At 43.7% G+C, this 12,217-nt stretch overlaps 1 protein-coding gene across 1 annotated transcript in view; it reads right to left on the reverse strand.

Moving 5' to 3' along the window:
- Positions 1 to 12,217, reverse strand: part of LOC138295417 (clusterin-like) — a 271,036-nt gene that overhangs the window by 66,016 nt on the left and 192,803 nt on the right. The gene's annotated exons all lie outside the window — the stretch shown is intronic.

A 12,217-nucleotide genomic window follows, 5' to 3' on the forward strand; every position in this document is an offset into this window, starting at 1 on the left:
ACCGGGGCTGACCTTCCTCAGGGGTGCAGGGGTTTCCTTGCAAAAAGTATTTTGTAGAATGACCAAAGTGGTGCATTTTACACCATTGTTTTCAAATACGTTGGATAAAAATTCATAGGTTTTACAAGCAGCTGTGAGATGAAAACCATGAAATATTCCATTACTTTTTTGATGTTCAAGGTAGGTTGGAATCTCCATTGGAGTTTTCCAGCAGTCATCTGTCGAGAAAGCTTGACGAAAAGGGGGGCTGCGTGGAACTTTTTCCAGTGCAATTCTGCTAATAGTTGGCTAAAGTTTGAAAATGGTAATGGCTCATCCAATAATATGGGACTGCAGTTTTGCATGGCCTCCTACAGTGGACATAGTTGGGAAATTAAAATGTACTCACATATCAATAAAAGAGTTATAGAGGTCTCACAGGCTTAGAGCACTCAGGTTACAAAGACCTTAAAGGGTCTGGTGGCACAAAGTTATCATCATTGATTTGTGCTTATTATAGGTTAACTTGCAACATATTTAACAATTACTAATATGTGTGTCACATTATTCTACACTTAGATTTAGTGAAACAAGTGTTATATATGCTTTCGATTTAGTTATAGTAGAGATGTATGCATTTTAGTATTGACATGGGTGGGCCAAGGTGCCCAACTCCATTTTTGAGTCAACATTGTATTTTTGTTTGGTGTGCATAACATTCTTTCTGTTTCAGACACCAGAGTCTCACTAATTCATTTCTGTTACCATGCTGTGTGAAGTTCATGTTTGTTGCAATGACTTGGTTGAAGGTTGATGCACAGCACTTGAACGGGGTGGGAGGCAATTTGAGGCCGCAATGATGGAAGAATCTGGCATTGTACTATCAGTGAGAAGGAGGCCAACACCAAATTCAGCAGGAACAGTGTTTTTTCTTTGGTTCTTGGTGAGAACCTGTGGAATGTAGCTCTTAAACGTAATTTCATGTCTTAACTGTGTGAAACTGATTTTAGTTAGTGGGACATTTCCCCCTGTCCACCTGTGCAGGCAGATATCCACTTTCTTTCTCTTGAGATCCAATGATTCTTATATTTCTGCTAATAGACTTAGGGCCACATGTAGCAAACTCCGAGATTGCGACTCGGAAATTGCGAGTTTGTCCGAGTCGCAATTTCCGAGTCGCAATCTCAAATGCAGAACGGTGTCTCAGACACCGTCTGTGACTTGCTATGGGGTCGCAAAGACACACCTCATCAATATTAATGAGGTGGGTCGCATTTTGCGACCCCATAGCGAGTCCCTGCACTCACAGGGATGGTGGCCTGCTGAAGTCAGCAGACCTCCATGTCTGTGACTGCTGTTTAAATAAAGCAGTTTTTTTTTTTTTCATTTTGCTGCCCGTTTTCCTTAAAGGAAAACGAGTTGCAAAATGAAAAAAAATACCGAAACCATTTGGTTTCGTTTTTTCAGTGTAGGCAGTGGTCCATTGGACCACTGCCTGCTCTGAAAAAACATTCTGGGCAACATTCACAAAGGGGAAGGAGTCCCTTTTGCGAATGAGTTACCACCTGTGTGACACTGGTGGTAACTGCGAGTTGCTTTGCGACCGCATTCGCGGTCACAAAGCAATTCTGAATTGCGATGCGAGTCGCAAATTGGAAGGGAACACCCCTTCCTATTTGCGAGTCGCATTCAGAAATTGCGAGTCGGTACCGACTCACAATTTATGAATGAACATCGTGTTAGGCTGTTTGCATGGCGCAAACTGCGATTTTTGCAGTTTGCACCATGCAAACGGCTTGCTACATCTGGCCCTTAATTTCTACAGCAAGTACAGTTTTCCTTTCCTTAACTGGATCCTACATTTGGTTCTTTTTTATGCTGCATTTGCTGACGCTATCTGTTTCAAACCTTTTCAGCTTATACTCAATCTTAGCTTACCATTTAGGAGTATCACTATATGTGAATGGCATTTTATTCCAAATAGAAATGTCTGGACTATAGTATGACATGCTGTGTTTAGGTGACTACTGACTTATGCTTAGCTGTTTTGATTTGAAATGTGTAACTTTACTGGTTAGTTATTAAACCATTATGGTCACAAAATTACAATTCGGTTGCTCCTGGAGGGCAAACTTTGCTTACCTTGATTTATATATTGCTGAATTTATGATTTTAGCCTCAGTTTGAGATAAAGGCCCATGCCAGTGGACATAGCGGAGACTCAAGTTTGCACCAAGTTTGCAAGATGCAAACACCTTCCTCATCTCTCAGGCTATCAAGAAAGTAGCAGCAGAGACGTTTTAAGGCATGGGCAAAGTGAGCTCTAGCCCAGGGCCCCACCTTCTGAGGGAGGCCCCAATAAAGTCAGCTCTGTTATGCAGAGAGTCTTGCTCTGGTGACCTTGAATAATTTTTAAACAGATTACTTTAAATAACTTTTTCCTTCAGTTTATTTATAATGTGGGTGATGTATGAGAGTCTATTACAGACATTTTGCAGAGAAATGCTGTGTTTGTGGAAAATCCATGAAAAGGTTTCTTTATTATCAAAACAGGACCCCACACACCAGAAATGAGAGGGTGTCAGAGAGAGTATTTGCAGTAATATTAGTAAGATACTCTGTGTAACAATATTGAACACATAACTTCAGTATCCCTGAATATGAGATGTAAACACATTTAGAACTTGAATGAGTGTGACTGTGCACTGTCAGTGACCTGGCCGAAGAGGGCACGAAAGAGCTGAAATTGGATCATAAAATCAAAACTGTTCTGGGCTCCCAAAATACGTTTGGCCCAGGTCCCCCAAAATCCTGAAGATGTCCCCGGGCAGCAGAGGATGGTTCTCACTTAGGCAGATATAGTTAGAATTTTCTTAACATCTGTTAGAATCTGCCCCAGACCCTTCCCCATCCCTGAGGTTCCTGTGGTCCAGTTTAAAGAATTGACAGTGTTCATGCGGTCCTGAGAGGTTGCAGTATCCGAGGGGTGTGAGTATGGTAGGATTATGCATCTTTGATTGTGTCATTGAGCTTTGCGGTGTATGTAGACTTTCATGAGTTAGTATGCCGCATTGTGTGGTGTCCATTTGGAGTCCAACAGTGCTCAATGTTGTTATGATATTTGTGATGCTGCTTTATGTATATTATCGGACTCATCGAAGTCTAAGATCCAGGGATAAGTATTGAGTATATTAAGATGTAGGTTGTTTGTTGAGGTTTCTAGTGTCAGACCGTGAAGTGCTATTGGACACACATGAGAGGAATTTATTAACTTATATGGAAAGGGTTCTTTAGTTGAGATTGGTGTGTGTTAGACCTTCAGAGCACAGGACCAACCGCACTGGTAAGGGTGGTTTCCAGCTGGCTGAGATTTCATTTTGTGTGGGTGATATTACGAAAGGGGTGTTATTTCCCTATTGCCCTATATTGAACTTTCTTGTAGTGGAAAAGACAAGAATTTTCATTTGTTTAATTATTGATATAACAAAGCTGAATCGCTGTTGAGTGAGAGCTTCTGTAAGGTGCTGCGAGTTACATCATAAAGTGTTGGACTGGTATTGGTTGTTTAGTGTATGTTTTGTGCTCAGACTGGTCATTACGTGAAAGGATACCACGCTGTGATAGGACATTTTTGTAGTCTGCTAAGATTGCAGTTAGTATTGTTGTGGTTTGCTTTTTGAGTTTTGCTTTGTGATCTGTTGATTTGTTGAGAACTGCAGGTTATTTTGCTTTACTTTCATTGGACTGTACTGTGTTATTTACAGAGTAAAGATTACATTTTTCAAGAAATGTAAGGCTTTAGTTAGTGATAATGTGAGAATACCTGTTTGTGAAAATGAGGAGGTCCTTCCCAAGGGTACCCCTGCTCACTACATGACAACCAATGCTGATTTACACACATATATTTGCCTTAAACAATGGAATAGGATTACTGTCAATGAAGGGTCCCTGCAGTTTCCTCCCTATGTTACTTTCAACTTGAGAATAATTGAGAATTTGAGCATGTGCTTTATGAAATGTAGCCCCCTCCAGCCAGCCTAATATGTAGGGGTGGGTGAAGAATTGCGCTCCACCGGCGGATTTCACAGAGTTTTCCCCACTCTGCACGGATTGCAGAGTTCCAAAAATCTCCATGTAATGACGTGGAGCTGAGTTTTTTCTCTCACTCATTAATGTTAACTTGGTGAACACGAGCGAGAGAAATCGCTAAGTTGGCGAGCGAGATTTCTGAATGAGAGTGGTCACGGTAGGCGATGACCGCTCGCAATGAGAACGCTGCTGCTCGCGTTGAGGAAGCTGCCACTCAAATAGAAAATCTACTCAAGCGGCAAAAAGAGGGTAGCACCCTCTGGCTCTCTGTGTGATGCTGTGCGCACTGATTTTAGAGTGTGGGAGAAACTCCCACACTGAAAATCAGTGCAAACAGCACGCTTTACCCAAACTCCATAGCGCAAATGGAGATGGTATGTTTTCCCAATTTTCTATGACCAGCTTTAGTTTTATGCATGCGCCAGTCAAGTAATCTAACCAGGGGTTCTTCCCAGCTGTGAATATGCCCTCGAGGGCCTCTTTCATTGTGTTTGGGGATGGAACATGAGCTCTGTGGTAAACTGGACACTGGCGGTCTTAGTTTTGAGAGATTGCTTGTTCAAGCTGGAGTTTTGGGCATGAGAAGGTACTCGGAAAATGTGCTTATAGGCTCACAATTACGCCCTCTCCATAGTTGCTACTAAAGTCCCCGGCAAAAGCAACTTGGCTAAAACCAGATGGTTGGTAGGAATTCTTATTACCTTCCGTATTGCTTCAGTAAACAAGCTGTGCAGGCTAGTGTAGAACTCGAACAGAGCATAGACCACAGCCTTTCCCCTTTCTTCCATGTGAGTAATATACAGTTTTGGCATTCCATTCGTGTGAACCACATGCCCAGGTAGTTGTGTTTAGAGCCGCTTCTTACCTTCAAGATACCTAATCTTTTTTGCAGCTTGTGCTTGTTAGGATAATGCCCAAATACAACAACTTTTGTATTACTGCAATTCGCCACAAGTTTGCTCTTAAAACTGTACACATTTAGAGCATCCAGGGCTTTCTGCATCCCCACCTTGGTGTTGTCCATTAGGATCATATCATCTGTGTATCAACAATAAGTGCACCTGGCCGATCATGGGCACTAGCACATTAGAAACTTTTAGAGATTGACCTAAATTAGCAGTTACAGGTTGAAGAGAATGGGTGCAAGGACACGTCCTTGCTTTAGGCCTTGGTCCATGTAAACTTTAGCGGTTGCCGTGTTTTAATTTTCACTTAGGTTTTAGAATTGAGTGCAATTATTACATCCAGAATTGTTTTCAGAATTCCTCAGCGGTATAATTTATTCCAGAGAATTTGCCGATCCACGCCCTTGAATGCTGCAGTGTAGTTGACAAAGCATGAGAAGAGCAGAGGAATATTAGGGTGATTAGCCTGCTCCACCAGGTAGGCTAAAGGCATGATGCTGCAAGTGGTGTAAGCCCCTTCCCTGAAACCCAATTGGTAGAATAAAAGGGTACTTTTGTCTCTGACCCAGTCTTCCAAGACCTGTAATAATGCCCTAGTGAAAGCCTTTGCCTCAATGTCCATCAATGTGACCATTCTGTAATTGGATGTGTCTGTGTTGTCCCTCCTTTTGTGCATTGGTAGGGAGATTGATCTTCACCAAGAATCTGGGACTGTGGATGTTGTAATGTAGTGCAGGTAAAGTGGATTAAGCAAGGATTCCCAAAATGCTTAATCCTCCTTGAATAAAGAGCCAGGCAGCCCATTTGGTCCCGGGGCCAGTCCTGACTTAGGTTCTTCAAGATTTTGATAACCCGGCTGTGGTCACCAAGAGTTGTACTTTGTGCAAGACTGATCAGATGCAGGCCCTTGGGGTTGGGTGCGAATGATTAAGTGCTGGACTGTCCTATGACTCAGGACAGACCAGGCCACTAGCAATGGTGGGAGGCTTGGTGTACAGTGCTTTAAAAGCTTAACCCAAGAGTTAGTGGATATGCCATTGTATTTGTCTTGGATACGACTGTTTAATTTGTTAATGTACTGCCAGAATTCAGCCTGATTGCATTGTTTCAGAAGATTAAAGACATGGAGCACTTGAAGTTCCTTTTGTTGTTCTTTATGCTGGCAGATGAGCATGTTGTGAAGTCTTCTGACTGTGGCAAGTTTGTTGCGGTGCTCCTCTTACCCATGTCATTTAAATTGCTAAGTGGCCTTCCTCAGAATTCTCTTGCTCTGTTTCACGGCATTGCTAAAACATTGTTAAAAGTGGCTCTCAAAGGCAGGGTTTCCTTGGTGCTTGCCACATGTTTTTCCTTGCAGTAATTGATGCAAAGCTGCTGCTGTTTCCGGCCACTGCGAGAATATATGGTCTCAAGAACTGATGTTTTCTTATATCCATTTAGATTTCCAGGGAGCCAGACTCATGGTGTTTATTTTACTCCATTTCACACTTCTTGGTCATTCATATGCTTCTTCTACAGTGGGATATTTTTTTTGTGGGTGCTGAGTGTCTGCAAAGATAGCGGACTGATTAGTAGTAGGTAGTTGTTGGACTGCTGCCGCCTAATTGACAAGTCCAATGGTTGGTCCGGGAGTGCTTTGCTCTGAAAGACATAGCCCAACATTGAGACATTGTTGAAAAACTTGAACATTTTCACCACTGGGAATTCATTCTGGGCAGACTTTAGTGAGTTTTAGGAAATGTGGTTAAAAAGCAGCCCATTGGATCGCAGTACAGTTGCCATTGGAGCTTGCCCCTGTGTTGCAAGTGTTGAAATCACCAGTAATAATTATCTTGCTAGTGAGGTAGGGATATAGATCTTTTACGGTGCCCGAGAGTTCTCCAGTCTTATCTAGCCTTGTGATGTCTTTACAATTAAAGTGCACGTTTATTAACAATATGTATACTTTATGCCCATTCGACTTTATGCCAGCCAGTAGCACAGCCTGGACTGGATCTGTAGTGAGTTTGATTTTTACAATTGTTATGGCTAATGCCAAGTTTATGTACATGGATAGGCCTCTGGAAGGCCTGCCAAAGAGGCAGGTCTTCTTGGCGGATTGATGGACTTCCTTAAAGCCAGTTCTTAGTAGCAGGGACGTGGACCATGTTTCCTGCAAACGTAACAAGTTGCATCCCTGAAGAAATGACACTTCCCGTTTTTTATGGTGTTCTTCAGCCCGAAGACATTTCATGATGTAACTAAAAGGGGCTTCACCGAGGCACTGATGTGGGGTTCTACCCAGGCATTGATTTGGGATTCTACCCTATTTGATGTCAAGGGGTTAGGAATGCCACCCCCTAGTAACTTACTTGGTGTGTATCTGGCATGTCTGCAATGATTCTGCGCACTGCCGTTGGCCTATTTTGGTCAAGTTGTACCAAATATTAAGGTTGGATAGGTTATTATTGGGGAATGCAGACAATACTCCTCTAGTATGCACCTTCCTTGTCGTTGCGCTGACTGTGTGCTGGTATTTTCCATCAGAATATGGGGATATCTTTCTTGTTGGGAAGCCTGGACCAGGACCCTCCAGTTAGTGAATTGAGCCTTCTCCACCAATATCTTCTTGGGCTTCTTCACAAAATTTCAAAGTAACAACTGTGGGCTCTTTTGATGTGTGACAGCTTAATGTCCTACTGAACTCGTAACAAGCCATTGGATGTATAGTGTGCCAAATCTGGGATATATTTCAGGATTTGCAAAATATTTGACCTATTAGAGTGTCCATGCTCCCACGCAAAATATACTCTGGTGTAAAATCGTGTTTTGGGGTGTTCTGGCTATGGCATCTCTAGACTGAATTAGACCCTTGTTCCTGGTGAGGGGTGATCTATTTAAGCTGGATGGGTCGAAATGAGTGACAGGGGAGTTGTCCCCCATTGTAGAGTTATTTGATGTTGTCTGTGTCCTGGCCTCTAAAGTTTCTGGGGTGCTTTGTCTTGTGCAGTGCCTATTGGGGTAATTAATGGGGGGAGCACCTCCCCTTCTTGGTGCCTCTTTGGGTAGTATCTGGCAGATGGGCTTGGTTAGTGGGAGCCTTATTTTGGAACATTGGAAACATCTTCTGGTCTGTATTTTAGGCTAGTTGAGTCTTAGGCTCGGTATCCTCCTTCATTGCTGCTTGGGCTCAGGCGGGTGAGCCTGAGCAGATATTGGAATCCTGTTGAGAGTCGGCGCTTCTGATTCTTAAACGTTTTTTGAGTGCTTTGTTCAGGAACTTCTTTGGCTTTTGAGATAGCAGTTTGTCTTTGCCTTGTGATTCAGTAAGGGTACTCTCGAGCAGTATAACAGGGTGGTTCGGGTGATTGCAGCATGTGTAATGATTTCCTGCTCGTGGTAGAGCATTGTTCTGTTGTTTCCCTTTGTAACTTCGGGTGTAATATCCGGAGAATCTTGTGGATTGTTACCTCTCCCTTGTTGGCTGATCAGTTAGTCAGAGATAGTGATGTTAGGGGATGCCTCGGCTCTCCTCAAATTGGTAACTAAAGAGAAAAACACTTCCGGTAGTGAGCTGAGTTTCTATATGATTGGCAGACATTGACAAGTGTCACTGTGAGATACAAACTTTGCATCTAGCCTGTTTATTTTTATTACCATATCAGAGATTGCCATGATGATAGACTATGGTATCCATTTGTAACACTGGCTCGTGATTGCCATGTAAGTGCTTTAGTCGCGACAGCCAGGGTCGAGTTTATTGATGCTAATAATGCATCTTGATGAGGTCGACTGATGTGAGTGAGATTTAGTGTTACTGCACAATTGTTCTGTGAGCCTTCTATTGCTGTGGTCCCTTTCCTCTTGATTGTGGCAGATTTGTGTGATTAAGTCTAACTGGGAGGTCAGTGTCTCCATGAATGGGTCACTCCAACCGTCCATGTTCTGAGGTTGGAGATGTTCCAGGGAGGGCATAAATTCCCCCTCAGCGTTGTCCTCAGAGGCCTCCTGATGATCTTGCACCCTTACTGTGCTTACCCCTTTGTTGTGAGGTCTATTGGGGGTACAGTTGTCAATCTGATATAATGAAATTGTGAGTATTTTGGGCAATTTTCCTAAATAATATCCACCAAGTTGTGTGGCTCTGATGTTTAGAACTGGCGTGAACGTAGAAGATAGCTCAATTAGTTCAATTGCTGAAAGCTTCTCCCTGGGCTTTGGACTAATGTTGGCATGTTGGTTGGGTGTTAGGCTTCACCTTACGTGCAGTTCTGTGCTGTACTCATGCTGGGCTAAAACTGGCTCGGCCGGTTCGCCAGGCCATCCAGTGTGGGATATGTTTGTTTCTATGGACTTAAACCCAGAACATTCCTTCTTTGAGCTTGTAGCTCTTATGAAATATTTGCTTATTGCAATTGATACTGGCCCTGGGCCAAAACCAAGTTTTTTTGAGTTCTGGTATCATTGTTAACCTTGTTTACTACTGTTCTCATAATACTGCTTCTGTTGTGCCAAGCTATCCTTTTGGTCATGGCAGAAGCCTCCTCTAATTAAACACCCGGTCATCTCTTGTAGTCAATGGCAGGATAGGGTGGGGGGGTCTTTTTCTAACTCCCATAGTGTTAGCAGTTCTCATGCAGAAGGTGGCTAATGATGAATTGTGTACTCTTGGTGTTGCAGCTGTGAGGCTTGGTTACATTGGCTTGGCCTTGAGTTCCTTTTCCTATTTACTGGCTGTGAATGTTTTTTTTTTTTAATGAGTTGTGACTTTTTTCCTCAATGACACTGGTTACACTGATATGCTGATAGGCTATTACGCTGATGATGGTAAAAATACTGAGTGGATGGGTGGGTGGGTGAGCAGGAGCCATGGTGGAGAGCTGCAGGCCCTGGGGGCCCAAGAGTGCTATGTGCCACTGGCCTGCAAGGGTGGGGCACTGACCTGAGACTTCACCTCCTCACTTACTCTCTAAAGCCTCTTTTCCTCACATGGAGGGGCCTGACACCCTATGAGAATCCTCTCACCACTTGCCAGAGGTCCACCCCGTCCCCCGCTGTGCCTTTCTGTGCCTGCGCCACTATCAAAGCTTAAGGAATCTGCCGGCAGGAAAACTGACAAAGCAGGGGGAGGGCGGGGTGTGCGGCGTGCAGGGGGCGGGCTGTCAAGTGGCAACTGGGACCGTCACTGTATAGGTGAAAGGAGCCCTTGAAGCCATGGGGCTGCGGTGTGTGATGTGCCTTTGGTAGGAGTGGGATCTTGCCCGGCCCGCAAACCACATCTGGGTCTATTCGAGCTACTTCTGCAGGCACTGAGCTCTACCTCGATGAAGTGGGCCTAAGCCCTTTACCCCGCAAGTGTTAACTGCATCCCTACGTCCTCTCCAAGTATCTGGCTGGGCTGGTTGGGCCTGGCTTCTGGTCAGCCACACTTAACTGTACTCCTGCTGTTGGCCCCAAGTTCAGGTCCGGTAGGCTGGGGGAGATAGCTTCCAAACCAGCTTCATACTTGCTGGGGACCTTGCAAGGAGTCTGCCGTGGGTATCCAGACCTGTGTATCGCCTCTGCTCTCCTGGAAATTCACCTACCCAGAAGTTCGTTACTCATCACTTGTTGTTGCTGTGTCCACTGCAGTTCCATTTGAATACTTCCTTTGACATTATCGTGCCCAATGATTTGTGGGTTTAGTGCAAGGTTTTCAGAGGCTGAATGCCGAGTCACTGAGGAATTCACATAGTTATGCTTTTTCTGCAGTGGTTATGAAGAAGTATAATCAGGTAGTTAACATTTTGAAAACTAAGGTTCCCCAAACGGAGACTAATTGGCTAAAAATTTCAAGAACTACTCAAGAGTCCAAAGAGTGTGTGTATGTCTTTTGTGAGCTGCTGATGCAGGTTATACATCAGCATAGTGGCATTGAAAATCCAGAGCAAAGAAATCTCAGTAATTTTGTGTCACAGTTTGCTCCTAGGTTGCATCCAGAGATGAGCTCACACATCCTGCAGAACATGATTTCCTCACAGTACAGCCTTTCAATGAAATCCTGCAGTACACAAAGTATTGCAGTGATGATTTGGAAGCCAGACAAAAAGAAATTAGGGAGAAATTCATGCTGGCTCAGATTAAACTAGCTCAGAAGAGGCTTCAGAGCGTTCCTTACCCAATGAATTTCATCTATAATTCTAGCGGTGGTAATGGAATGCAGGGAGTTGGATATCATATTGTGGTCAGAAGATGAAGGGTGGGAATGGTGTTCCACTTGGCAGAGGATGAGCCACTTGGTAGAGGATGAGGAGTGCCTGTTGACGTGCATTTGGGAATGGTTATGTCGATGCTGACGAAAAACACACTGTCATTATTGTAATAGGTTTGGCCATTAGAAGAGTGATTGCTGGTCGAATTAAATATAGTTTGATGGTCAAGGGCCTAATCTGATTGTTACGCCATATACAAATATTCAAATGTAAAGACCTCCTAATGCTAACGTCCCAAGCCCCCTTGATGTAGCATAATCTGAATACTCCGAGGTTTCAAGTGCCCGAGTTCCACAGTATCCCTTCCTGAGTTTGGATCATTTCCAACAGTTCCTGGTCTGCAACAATTTCTGACATCCAGGGTCTCAGCAGTCACAATGACGGTGCCAAAGAGGGGAGGAAAATTGCATTTTGGCAGAGTCTTAGCGGTAGACCAGAGTAGCCCATATGTAGAAGGAGAGGTGAATGGCTACCAAGTGTCCTTTTTAATTGGCACCAGTGCTACCCGTTCTACTGTGAGAACAGTGGCAGTCCCAAACCTACCCCTTTAAAGAAAGTAAGTTCAAGTTGTAGGCATTGCAAAAAAACAGATAGTAAATCCTCTTTCTGTCAAGGTCCTGTGAAAATGGGTCCCCTTAAAGAGCACCATCAGTTTATGATATATTACTCTAGCGCAGGTAATGTGTTAGGAAGAGATCTTTGTTGTAAACTTAACTGCCTGATTTACCATTAAATTAGGTACTTAGAAGCCTGTTGTTGGGCTCTTCCCTCTTTAGACAAAAGAGGACTTTCCATCAGACCTAAAAGGCCCCTTACAGGAGGAAGTCAAGAATTCCTTGGACAAGGATATCTGCCTGGTCAAAGGTTTCTAACCTGTAAGGATTACTATTAAAAAGAATGCTGAATTCCCCCACATAACCTAAAATAACCTCTCACTAGAGGCAGTGGCTGCAATTACCCCTGTAATTAAATCCATGTTAAATAAGGGCATTTTAAAAGAGATTTGAGGGGGGT

This window comes from Pleurodeles waltl, chromosome 5, assembly GCF_031143425.1.
Source record: "Pleurodeles waltl isolate 20211129_DDA chromosome 5, aPleWal1.hap1.20221129, whole genome shotgun sequence".
NCBI lineage: Eukaryota > Metazoa > Chordata > Amphibia > Caudata > Salamandridae > Pleurodeles > Pleurodeles waltl.